Genomic DNA, 14,468 nt, shown 5'->3' on the forward strand with positions numbered 1-14,468 from the left:
ACGACGGGTCTCGGGGAAATATTACCTTTACCTTACTTAGAAACATGTGATGGTTGGCAACAGGAAGAGCATACAACCATAGAAAATTTGCCTTAACATACTCCATTCAACCCATCCAAACATAGAAAACATAGACATTAAATGACGGTGATGAGGATGAGGATGAGGATGGCAATCCAAGACAGCCATAACATTATTTGAACTCAGAATCCAAGAAGCCAAAACAAATACTGCAAGGCGTTCAGTCCAATGTTTTTACAGTTCCATCCATCTTCCTGTGGTACTTTTTTTATCAACCCTGAGAAGATGAAAGTTGACCTGGAAGAGTTGCAATAAATACCATAAGGAATTTCATCTGATATTCTAACCATCATGTCAGTTTACTACCTAGCTCCTCTTTCCCTCTATACTACAGCTTTATTTGATCCTGGTACAACTTCTCCATGAGACCCAGTTTAATCACATATAATCTCATCACTTGTCCTTATTCATTTGTAGGGTTCTGTTTTTGACACCGTCAATATAAGTACCACCAACTGTCAGTTTAATTCAATTATTTCTCCTCCAACATGTATTATACATTTTTATTACATGTCCCTAACAATGCAACTGCATTTCCTGCACACACACACACACACACACACACACACACACACTCACCAGCAAATGTGTTTTCATACCCAGCCTCATTCTCTGTTCACTTGCACTTAGCTTTATCTTGTAAATTAACTTTGTACATTCCAAACAGATCATTTGCATGCATAACTATGAATATTGAATTAACTCTCTATTTTGATTTTTGTTTCTGTTATTTATTTAGTTTCATTCTTATTTTCTGGCTGCTGCCATTCCTAATCTCTTGAGGATTAATGGCATTAGAATGTTTTAAGTTCATAATAAATGATACTGTCTAGCTCAAGAGAATATATTATCTTCTTTGCTATTGGATTCCATCCAATTCTATTTCCCCTCCTTCTTCCCTTCTTTCTATCTTTCATACATTCATTCAACCAATTACTCAATCAATCAATATTTTTATTTATTTTCTGATGATGCAATGAATTAGCAGAAATAGCAGCACATAATACCTAAATGCTTTACACTATTTACTTAGCACCATTCTTCTATGAGTATTAAGAGTTAAAAATCCCACTGGGACAATAGATGGATATCATTGAGTTTTGATATTTCCATTTTTCTCAATCATGCATGACACAAGTCCAGCATTAGTGTTGAGTTGGTTTCAGGCCACTGTTGATGTTTTCAATCCAAAGTTTGTTTGGCCTTCCCTGCAATGAGGGCAGATGCCCTACAATCCATCTGGAAACCAATGAACAACATTCTTTGGTATTTTGTTACCTTTTATATGAGGGCATCATTTGTAAGTTGATAAAATTGTGAACAATTAATTAGCTGAGAGGTCAGCAATTATATTCTACACTACTACACTGTATCTATTAACAAGACACAAAATCCTCACACAGCCCAGTCCATCAAGATGTAAATAGGGGTACTACAAGATCAGAGTAGTATGTCACAATAAACAACAGTCGTGACATTGTAAAATTACCCTGTGAGTCATTAGCATACAGCAAAGGTTCCCAAACATTTCACTACCAAGGATCTCTTTGCATATAAATGGATTTTTCCAAGGATCATATTTTTTCTAAAAGATCTGTTTATCCAACAAATTTTGAACTCAGCTCACATGAATCTTTAATACTTTCTTTGTGGACTCCACGAGTGTCCATAGACCTCTGTCTAGGAACTACTCACTAACTACCAAATTCTGTTCCAATATGGGTACAGTTTAGTGAGGAGTGGATTTTGTCTTGCTAACAAGCTGACTTTACACATTAAACCATGTAAAACATCTTCAGTGATATACCTACAGTCAAATTACTTATGGGACAAGCCATAAAGGGAGCATTTATGTGGTCACTCATTCTACAAGAAATAACAGCTATATCTACTTTCAGATCATATTTTGTCTTGAAAAAGGAAGCTTACACTGAATAATATAGTTCTAGATACACAAATAGCTGGAATGATCATGGTTGGAAATCTATTGATCAAAGATCTCAATCACAGTTAACTAGTGCAAAACAACAACATGACAACAACAATTGGTTATGGGCTTTAACTCTTCTCTAACCCACTGTATGTTAACCAACAAATGCCTTCTACATCTGATATTCTAATGTGGATGGGATGGTTTTTCTCAAAGTATTTTCAGCTGTGATTATCCAACCATTTCTTCGTATTTTCTGTTGGCATAGTGTATCTAACACAATTTTACCTTATGTATGCTATTTTTAAGATGGTGGAGTGAAATTTACCTCTTATTTCTAGCAGCTATAGTGAGTAGCTATACAGAAACTTATAATAATGAACTTATTGTATACAGTAGTCATGTGTACATCAGATTAGCTTGAGCACATTTACAAAGAGATGAATATATATATAAATATATATATACACACACGCAATTAATATAAACAGCAGTTTGCAATATTTCACCAAAAAGGAGAATTTTAATTGTCACTAAATATGACTAGGGTGTTAGGAAACACTAACATTGCTAGAAATAAGAGTTAAACTGCTCTAATGCTGTAGTTAATGCACATGATTGAAAACATATACACTAACTGGGACCACAATTGTCTGAAAAGTGCTGATTCAGAATTCTTAATACTGATGTCAGTTTCAGCAATTTCCATTGCTTCGTCAGTTAAGACTGCCCAATTGTTCGATTCTTTTCAGACTTGCTTCACCATTAGTATTTATGTTTACATCATCCAAATTATTGGATGATTTAGCAATTCACTAATGTGTATATATAAATTAATATAAATAGCAGTAGCAAATGTTTCACCAAAACTGGAGAATTATAAGTGTCACTAAATGTATATAGGGTGTTAGAAAACATCTACATTGCTAGAAATAAGAGCTTAACCACTCTAATGCTGTAATTAACACACATGAATGAAAATATACACACTAACAGAGACCATAAATGTTTGGCGCTTTTTGGACAACTATGGTCCGTGCATATGTTTTTATTCATGTGCGTTAACTACAGCATTAGAGTGGTTTAGCTCTTATTTCTAACAATGTAGGTGTTTCTTAACACTCTAGTCACATTTAGTGACAATTATATGAATTGATCAATGATGAGGCTCAGTAATGTGTGAACATTTGCAAACAACTGCTGGTAAATTCTTGAGATGCCTTTTTTTTGGCATTTAGTTGTAATTGGGGATGAAAAATGGATCTATTTTCATAATCCTACGAATCTGTTGTCAAACAAAGGTGATTTGAATGGAAGGTCATGTGTGTTGGTAGAATTTGGAGAGGGTGTTGCCCTTTGAGTTTTTCCTAGACAGTCATGCGTGAATGCTAATCTTTATGCCCAACAACTGCGGTGAGTATACAGCATTTTGAAAGCCCACTACCCAGCATTGGCCAATCAAAGACAAAGCATGAAAATGCCCCAGCACACACTGCCAATGTGACCCAAGTGCAAACTTAAAGAACTTTAGGGGATGAAAGTGCTGCTTCACCCTACCTACAGTCCAGACTGTGCACCATCAGATTACCACCTTTCCCCAGCCATGGGTTATTGTTGAACCTCTGTGGTTCAACAATATAGCTGGAGTGGAAAATGAGTGCAGTGAACTTTTTACCTCTAAACCAGTCAAATGGTGTAAGTGTGGAATTGAGCTTCTGGCACAACAGTGGCAATAGACAATAGAAAATAATGGGTTGTATTTTGATGAATAAATGCTTTTCATATGTAAGGGGGTTAACTTTGTATTTCATCCCCTTAGGATTGAATAAAACTTAGTGCCGAGTTGCACTAAAGTGACCGTAATCTTTCTTATGAATGTGTGCCCCCGAGGCAAAATAGAAATTATTGTACATGTAAGTACATAAATAGATACATGCACATACACATACATGTATGTATGTGTGTGTACGTGTTTGTGTGTGCATGTATATGTGTTGTGTGTGTGTGTGTGTGTGTGTGTGTGTGCATGTAGATATCTGTTTACAGGAGTGTGTATTAGTTGTATACATGGAAGTATTTCTAGTCTTGTTCTAAAACAATATTTGGGTAAACCCCCATAATGCAATACTAGGCATACTTTACATAAAGATAGAATATATATGCTCAGTGATATCCTTTGTAATAATAATAATAATAATGATAATAATAATAATCCTTTTTTTATATCTGCTGTTTTCTATGTTGGCACAAATTACTAAAACATCTCTGAGTGGTTGGCGTTAGGAAGGGCATCCAGCTGTAGAAACTCTGCCAAATTAGATTGGAGCCTGGTGTTGCCATCCGGTTTCACCAGTCCTCAGTCAAATCGTCCAACCCATGCTAGCATGGAAAGCGGACGTTAAACGATGATGATGATGATGATGATGATATTCTATGGCCAGATGCTCTTCATGCAATCAACCTGATTTGTTTCTCAAGTAAAGTACTTTTATTCCACTTGTTTTCACAAATAACAAAAACCATTAATCCATAAGGCATGTTGTTTACAAGAGACTAAAATAATATCACCGTTTTTGTTCATACATTGACAAAGTGAAGATGCACAGAAGCATGTACACACACATACACAGACATAAACATATATATATATATATATATATATATATATATATATATATATACCCGTCAGAGTGTAAGTATCTTGAGAGAAAAGCTGAACATTAGAAGCATTAGTTGTGGTGTGCAAGAGAGACGATTGCGCTGGTATGGACATGTGGTGAGAATGGATGAGGATAGCTGCCTGAAAAAGTGCCACATCCTAACAGTTGAGGGAACCCGTGGAAGAGGTAGGCCCAGGAAGACCTGGGCTGAGGTGGTGAGGCAAGACCTTCGTACATTGGGCCTCACCGAGGCGATGACTACTGACCGAGACCTTTGGAAATGTGCTGTGTGTGAGAAGACCCGGCAAGCCAAGTAAGATCGTTGCCAGTGCCCCTGGACTGGCTCTTGTGCGGGTGGCACATGAGATGCACCATTTTGAGCGTGGCCGTTGCCAGTACCGCCTGACTGGCTCCCATAGGATTTTCGAGTGAGATCGTTGCCAGTGCCCTTGGACTGGCCTGTGCGGGTGGCACATAAAAGACACCATTTCGAGCGTGGCCGTTTTCGTGCGGGTGACACGTAAAAGCACCCACTACACTCTCTGAGTGGTTGGCGTTAGGAAGGGCATCCAGCTGTAGAAACTCTGCCAAATTAGATTGGAGCCTGGTGTTGCCATCCGGTTTCACCAGTCCTCAGTTGAATCGTCCAACCCATGCTAGCATGGAAAGCGGACGTTAAACGATGATGATGATGATGATGATATATATATACATACATACACATCATCATCATCATCGACTTTTAATGTCTGTTTCCCATACTGGCATGAGTTGGATGGTTTCACAGAGAACAGACATGAGTTGCAGCAGAATCAATAGTCTGTTTTGGGTTGTTTTCTACAGCTGGATGCCCTTCCTAATGCTAACCATTTTACAGGGTGTACTGGGTGCTTTTTACATGGCACCTTGGTTTCAGGATCTCAATTCTGTTGTGAATGGTGGGTTTTCTCAAGTACAGCAATGCACCACATATCTCAGTCCTCTGTCATATGTGTGTGCTTGTGTGTGTGTGTGTGTGTGTGTGTGTGTGTGTGTGTGTGCGCGTGCGTGCGTGCGTGCGTGTGCATATGTGTGTGTGGTGTGTGGTGTGTGTAGGACCTCGTTTCCATACTACCAGCTACCAACCAGCAGGAGAAACTTTGTCATTGTCAATTGGTTACAATTACTAATATCTCTCTTACTATTCTACTCTAGGCACAAGCCTGAAATTTTGGGGGAAGAGGCCAGTTGATTAGATCGACCCCAGTATGCAACTGGTACTTAATTTATTGTCTCCCGAAAGGATAAAAGGCAAAGTCGACCTCAGTGGAATTTGAACTCAGAACGTAAAGACAGACAAAATACCGCTAAGCATTTCTCCCTGCATGCTAACGTCTCTGCCAGCTCACTGCCTTTAATATCTGTCTTACTAACCATCTGTCTTACTAACCATCTGTCTTACTAACCATCTGTCTTACTAACCATCTGTCTTACTAACCATCTGTCTTACTAACCATCTGTCTTACTAACCATCTGTCTTACTAACCATCTGTCTTACTAACTATGCTGGCAAATAGATTTGTAAATATTATCTTTTCTCTTCGGTGTTCGTCACTTAGTATCTCCAACGTGAGAACCATTACATCTTCACGCTACAATTGGAGTAGTTACATTTTCCCGCTACATACACACACACACACACACAACCACCACCACCACCACCACCACCACCACCATCATCATCATCATCATCATCATCATCTTCATCATCATCATCATCATCATCATCATCATCTTCATCATCATCATCATCATCATCATCATCATCATCATCATCATCATCATCAACATTTAACATCCACTTTTCTATGTTTGCATGAGTCAGACAGAGTTTATTTGAAGCAAAATATTGGAAATGAACGACACCACTTGTATGACAATGATACTCATTTATAACTATCACCTGATGTTAAGACAAGAATACACACACACACACACATGCATACACATATACAAACACACACATAAATACATACAGAGACATACACACACACATATTCAACAGTCTTTTTTTTCAGTTAGCATCAGCCAAATCCACACAAAAGGTTGTGGGCTGGCCTGGGGCAAAAGTAGAAGACACTTACCCTCGGTACCATGCAGTGAGACTGATCCCAGAACCATGTGGTGGAAAGCAAACTTCTTGATACACGAATGCCACTCACAAAGCACTGGAAGACACTTGTCCCAGGGGCTGCACAGAGAAATGAAACCTGAAGCCATGAGAAAGCAAAGCGAACTTCTTAATCATGCTATGCCTGCACTTATGCATACACACATGTATGCGCATGTGCGCACGTACACACACACACACACACACACACACACACACACACACACACACACACACACACACATAAGGCGGCGAGCTGGCAGAAACGTTAGGGGGCCAGGCGAAATGCTTAGAGGTATTTTGTCTGCCATTACGTTCTGAATTCAAATTCCGCCGAAGTCGACTTTGCCTTTCATCCTTTCGGGGTCGATTAAATAAGTACCAGTTACGCACTGGGGTTGGTATAATCGACTTAATCCGTTTGTCTGTCCTTGTTTGTCCCCCCCTGTGTGTAGCCCCTTGTGGGTAGTAAAGAAATAACACAGACACACACACACACACACTCATCATACATGTATGTATGGAATGTGCAATCAAGAGATTGTTGATTCCCTAAGATCGCTGCCCTTTCTTGTATATAGTTCATTGCAATTTTCATTAGGTGTTTGTGTACCTTCCCTCAAACCAATGATACTTTCAATAAATCAAAAATTTGTCTTGTATGGTTCTTAACTCTTTAACTACAAAATTAATTTCATGATTATTCCAGTCATGATGTTAAATATCTACCAAAAAATGGAACTGATATTTTCTGTATGTCACATTACCTCAATAAACTTGACATATCTCAACAAACAATAGTTTCAAACATGATATACCTCAACAAAGATAGATTTTTGTATAAAACTGCTAAGTAATGAAAATTTGAGTGGATATATCTGATTTCCACAATAAAATATTAATGTACCATACTCCTTCTGAGTTACTTCTCTCAGCTCAAATCTTGTTTTATATATATATATATATATATATGCATATATATATATATATATATATATATATATATATATATATATATATATATATATATATATATATGCATGTATACATAAATATATGACGGCTGCAATCTGATTTTGAGCAATGCTTGATGGTTCTCACATGGATGTAGCTTTTCAGTCTTGCTTGGGTCTTTTGCACCATTAAAGATGTGGCAATGATGGGCACCTCTTGCAGCAGGTGTTGTGATGTGTTTAGAAGGTTACCATACTCTTATTCCATCATGAAATTTTTTCATTAATTATTTTTGTTTTTGGCCCTTTCTTGGTTATGACCAGCCATAGTAAGCAACACATAAAATAGATGTTACAAATCATACAATGCCTGTGCATGTAACCATTTTATAGTCAGGAAATGCCTTGCACAACGCCAATCTCACTTTCTAAATGACATATGCATTTGCCCTCCCACCAAAAAACTAGCCTACATCATTAGATGTGAATGAAGTCACAGGTGTTACATCAGAGTTTATCTTCTCCTAGAGAGATGTCTAAACAAAGACTATGGGTTTCTCACTTCCAACTGTTGCATGGCCATTGACTCTCTTAAATTCATCTACTCTTTGACAGATTTTGCTTTTTGTTCTGCAGGGTGCCAACAAAACTACCTTCTTTATGAAACAGGCTGGTAGGGTCACCAATGACCTGACCATGCTACAAGCTGTACTGGGTTACATGTTGCCAGTAGCATTGAGAATGACCTGACATGGATACATACATGCATACATACATACATACATGAATACATACATACATACATGCATGCATATGTGCAGTGCCATTGATGCTATGACACACATATGTGTGTAGACACATACAGCAAACATGGTAGCTACCATCTTGTTATTGAGTATGACTGCTTTTTCTTCTTTAACAACTTAGCATCTACTTATAATAATGACAAAAATACACATCAGCATGGCAGCCGCATAGACACCAATAGTGTGTCAATGAAGAATATAACAATGCATGTACCCAGAGAATAGTGGCTACTCCTGTGCTATACTGCAACTTGTATGTGCTGCCATGAGCAAGGAAACAATGGAAGTGGTGATGTTTAATTGTTGCAACCACGCATGATACTCTGACCTCTACAACAAAGCTTCTACCAATTGTTTATTCTTCAAAGTAATTCAAGACTTGATTTGTAATGAAAAGAAATTGTCTCCAAAAAGTACATCAAATTTTAAAGTAAAATTTCTTCATAAAAAGCAGCAATATGACGTAATGGTCGTTTGTCTGAACAAGCATAATTGTTGGTAATCCCATTGGTTAAAATTACTGCCTATATACAAATTCTAAACTTTTGTCAAAGAAATCTTTCACGAAATACAGTTCTTAGAATTCGGATATGAGCAGTTATAAAAACCCTGATTTTTGGGAAATCACTCAGTGATCGTAGGATGTTGCTAAACTCCACGACACTCACTCCTTGAGATATTGGCTATTTTTTATGCCATGTCAATGATAAAAATCCAACAAGACTTATTTGAATTGTGAACTCTAGTAGTTAGTATGAAGGATTAGCTAGTGTGAATTTTAAGTCATAATTCTCTACGACAAAATGGCTTTACTTTCCAATTGTACTATAAATGCTAAATGTACATAAATAAACTAAGATACTAATTATTTTCTCTTTCTTCACGTTCTTCAACTTGTTAATAAAATTTTTTTCTGCAGTTATGAAACTGTGTATTTTTTTATAGCGGTTAAAAGAACACAAATTTATTTATCTTCAACATACATTCATGCATAAGATGTCCATTAGCGTTTCAGAGTATATATTTCTTGCTATGGCGTTTATATAGCTGGAGTCAGGATTTATGTATAATGATAACACTTATAAGTAAGTTACAAGTGATGTATTTATCAATATAAATTTCTACTTCAAAAGTAAAATATATTTATTATATATTTCCAAATAGGAAACATATAAAAGTAGTGGTACACAAACAGTAACCAAACTGGCTATAAAAATATATATAAATATATAATTGTGTAACTATATACATATATATATATATATATATATATATATATATACATATACATATATATATATATACATATATACACATATATATGAGCGTGTGCATGTGAGTGTATGTATGTGTGTGTGTGTGTGTGTGTGTGTGTGTGTGTGCATATATATATATATATATATATATATATATATATATATATATATATATATATAAGCAATGTTAATTCTCTAAACGAGGTATTAACAGTAACTGCACGATAAAGTGAAGTATATTGCCACTTAAATGTGGCTGACCCCTAGGGGTGGATGTTACTGTGGCTTTTAGCCCTAGGAGGACATCTCCTCCAGCTGGCTTATCGACACACTTCTGTGTCCTGTTTGTTTTGCCAAGGGAAGTTATCCCTCTCATCGTGATCTGTAGCACGAACGGACTCGAGTTTCAGAGTTATTTCCCTTCGTCAGCGTCCGATAGCCACCGATCCACGATGAGAAAGCTAATTCCTGGCAAAACTTATATATCTTTTTCCAGTGAAATTCTTCACTGATATCGAAAAAGTGAAAACAAGCAATGTTAATTCTCTAAACGAGGTATTAACAGTAACTGCACGATAAAGTGAAGTATATTGTCACCTATAAAAACATGCACATACATACATATTCCTTTATTTTTGTACTGGTTTCAGTTATTGGACTTCAGCCATACTGAAGCACTTACCTTCACACATATGTATGCATGTGTGCATGTGTGTGTGTGTGTGTGTGTGTGTGCGTGTGTGTGTGTGTGTATAAATTTGGTGTGTGTCGCATTCCATTACTTAATAAATGAAAAATGTATGGCAAATAATCAAATGATATAACGTATACGGAATGTGAAAACAATTGGAGACAAATAGAAGGTCTGAAATTCTTCATCGGTTATCGACCAATTGGTAATATTCAGTTTTGCATCTTTAACAATAAGACTGAGCACTTCCCAATCGGCAGTGCCCGCAAAACAGTTTTCTTGTGGAGAATTAAGGAAGAGAGCAAACAAAACAGAACAAAACAAGCAAAACACCACAGAGTGTGATTTAGGATGATGCACAAGGAGAAACAGTCGAACAAAATATAGCCTTGGGGGCCAAGGAGATGAGAATAGTGGGTAAGGCTTAGAAAATGCCTTAGATAATGGAGAACAGAGAGACAGAATTTGTGACTGGTCAGTTACAGGACCAGTGTAAGAAAGGAAGGAAGAGGGGAACTGGCCACGAGTCACATGACAGCAGCAGGCAGAGGAGAGAGACAGCAAGAGAGTAAGAGTGACAAAGAAAAAAAGGAAAGGGGTGAAGGGAAAAGGAAAAGACTAGGAATACAAGAGGGAGAGAGAGAGAAAAGGAGTAAGTAGAAAGGCTAAAGTAGAAGTGAGAGGGTGAGAGAAAGAAAAGGGGAAAGAATAAAGGCAAGAGAGAGAGAGAGAGAGAGAGTCACATGGGTATATAAAAAACTTGTTAATACAAATTCAGGGTATATAAAAAACTTGTTAATACAAATTCAGGGTATATAAAAAAACTTGTTAATACAAATTCAGGGTATATAAAAAACTTGTTAATACAAATTCAGGGTATATAAAAAACTTGTTAATACAAATTCAGGGTATATAAAAAACTTGTTAATACAAATTCAGGGTATATAAAAAACTTGTTAATACAAATTCAGCATGTGTTGCATTCCAATACTTAATAAATGAAAAAATTATGGTAAACAAACAAATGGTATAACATATACTGAATGTAAAAACGAGAATGTGAGACAAACAGAAGGTCCATAATTCTTTATCAGTTATTGACCAATTGGTGATATTCAGTTTTGCGCCTTTAATGATAAGACTGAGCACTTCCCAATTGGTGGTGGCCACAAAAAACGTTTTCTTGCGGAGAATTAGGGATAAGAGCAAACAAAACAAAACAAAACAAGCAAAATGACAGAATGCAATTTAGGACGGTGGACAATGATGAACAGTCAAACAAAATACATGATTTCTAAGTAAGTATAGATTTTAAGTGTAGTCTTTATTTTAAGTAAGTATAGTAAATATAGTTTTTCAAAAACATAACCATATATGGCTAAATCAAAAACATCTGGAATTTTAATCAAAAGTTTGACCACATCCATACATCTATTCTCTCCCCCTTACATTAATGAATACAAAAGAATTAAAAAACAAGACCTTGAAATATAATTATAATTCTTACTGGAGAAAATCAAAAACAACATCTGGTTGTCCAATTAAAAACTTTGACCTCTTGAATACAAGCATTCCTTTTCTCCCCACCCAAAAGGTTGCTAAGGGGGAAAAAAACAATATATTGAATCCTAATCAAGCAAGCCTGACAACACTAATACAAAAGCTGTGCTTCCTTTACCTCCCCCTCCCTCTCAAACTTTTTTCTTCTTTCTTTTCCCTTCCTTCACAAACTCCAAAACACACTCCTTCTACTTTCTTTTCTCTTCTCTGTCTTCACTATCTCCCACACTCTCCTCCTCTCTTACCCTTGCACCTTCTTTTCTAATTTGTTCCCCCACTCTCTCTCTCTCTCTCTCTCTCTCTCTCTCTCTCTCTCTCTCTCTCTCTAAAACATCACCAGTAACAATTTTATATTAAAAGGTGTAAACCATTTTTTGATAAATCCAATAATGGAAGAAAGCGCAAATAATGTAAATAAAAATATATATAACCATCTAACATTCTGACTGGGCATATGTGAATATATATGTATATGTCAGTGTGTGTGTGTATTACTATCTTCTTGTCTTGACACCACATGGTAGTTGTAAATAAGTTTCACTGTTATTCAAGTGGTGTTCTCTATTTCCAAACTTCCGCAAAAACATTTCTGGTCATGGGGAATATTAGCTTACTTGGAAACAGGCAAGAGTTGGTGACAGGAAGGGCACCCAGCCATAGAAAATCTGCCTCAACAAATTTCATCAAAGCGATGCCAGAATGGAAATGTGGACATTAAAATGATTATCCTGATGATGATGATACATACATATTACAGACAGACAGACAGGTAGGCAGGCAGACAGACAGACAAATGGACGGACGGACGGAGGGACGGACAGACGGATGGATGGATATACACTTATGTACACATACAAACAGATGTATACACATGTATGTATATCAAGAAGTAGATTAACAGAGAGATACATGTGAACAGGTTGGCAGACTAACAAATAGGCATGCAAACAAACAGGTAGAAAGACACACTGACAGACCGACAAACAGTGTGAGTGTTCAAGGAATTGGCTGCCAATTAGGTAGGTAGGTCGGTAGGTAGGTAGATAGGTAGGTAGGTTGGTGGGTAGTGAGGAAGTTAGATTGGTAAGTAGTTTGGTAAATAGGAATATAGATACATACATGCACACTAATTTATCTAAACATACAAAATCTCCTAATATAATAATGAGTGCAGTGTTTTTATATATTTGTATATATATATATATATATATATATATATATATATATATATATATATATACATATATTTGTCCAGATTTACGTTGTAGGAGAAAGAGTAGTATGAGTGAAGAGAGAGGAGAGAAAATAGTAATTCAGTGAAGGAGAAGTAGTGAGAGTTATAGCCCTGACTGAGAGGGAGAGAGTGAGAGAAAGGAAGTAGCAAAGAGTGCATCGTGCATCTTCTGTTTTTCACAACATAAGAATGAGAAAGGAAGGGGTGATAGATGAATAACGAAGCAAAGGGTGAAAAAAAAATCAGCGTTTCAACTCTGTGTGAGTATATGTATGTGTGTATGTAAAAGGGAGGTATGTGAATGTTTGTGTGTGTGTGTGTGTGTGTGTGTGTGTGTGTGTGCAATGGAAATGGGATGGTGAAGGTTCAATGCTGAAAAGAAAAATCAAACGGCATTTCATCTCTGCTTGAGTACATGTGCGTATGTGTGTGCATGTACAAAGGAAGTATGTAAATGTTTGTATGTGTGATTATTATGTACTTTATTTTCTACCTTATTTATATATAAAGTACTACAATTAGCTGTCATTTTTGACTGCGCGGGACCAGCTTGTAATTACATAGACAAGCAGACAAGAGACTGAGCAAAGAGTACAAAACATTCATTAATTGGATGTAACAGATGTTGAATGAAGAATAACCATCTTGGAACAATTTTCAAGACTTTCAATTATGTTTTCAAGGTCCCACAATTTATTTAACCATTCTTTCAATAAATCTATAAAAGCTCTAATTTCCTCCCTACTACCACTTCTCCCCTCACTCACTTTCTTATCCCCCTTCCATTCTCCCCTTCTCTCACATACACCCACATATACACACAGGCACACAGACACATACACACACACACATGCAATATAAACATTCTATCAAAGCTGGTTTACTCTAGTTTTTTTGCTTTGTTTTTACATGACCTAAACAGAAGAGTGAGGGGGGGGGGCAGTATCCATGACTATATTTGAGAAAGAAGGGAGGACATTGACGTCTGACCTGGAGACCTAGTTTGAAAATTGCAACAGAATGCAGTCTTTCTTCAGTACAGTAATGATGACTTATTTAGTTAGGCACAGGCATGGCTATGAGGCAAGAAGTTTGCTTCCAAACCACATAGTTCCAGGTTATGACCCACTGCATGGCACCGTGGACAA

The sequence above is a fragment of the Octopus bimaculoides genome, chromosome 5, assembly GCF_046866305.1.
Source record: "Octopus bimaculoides isolate indiv1 chromosome 5, ASM4686630v1, whole genome shotgun sequence".
Lineage (NCBI taxonomy): Eukaryota > Metazoa > Mollusca > Cephalopoda > Octopoda > Octopodidae > Octopus > Octopus bimaculoides.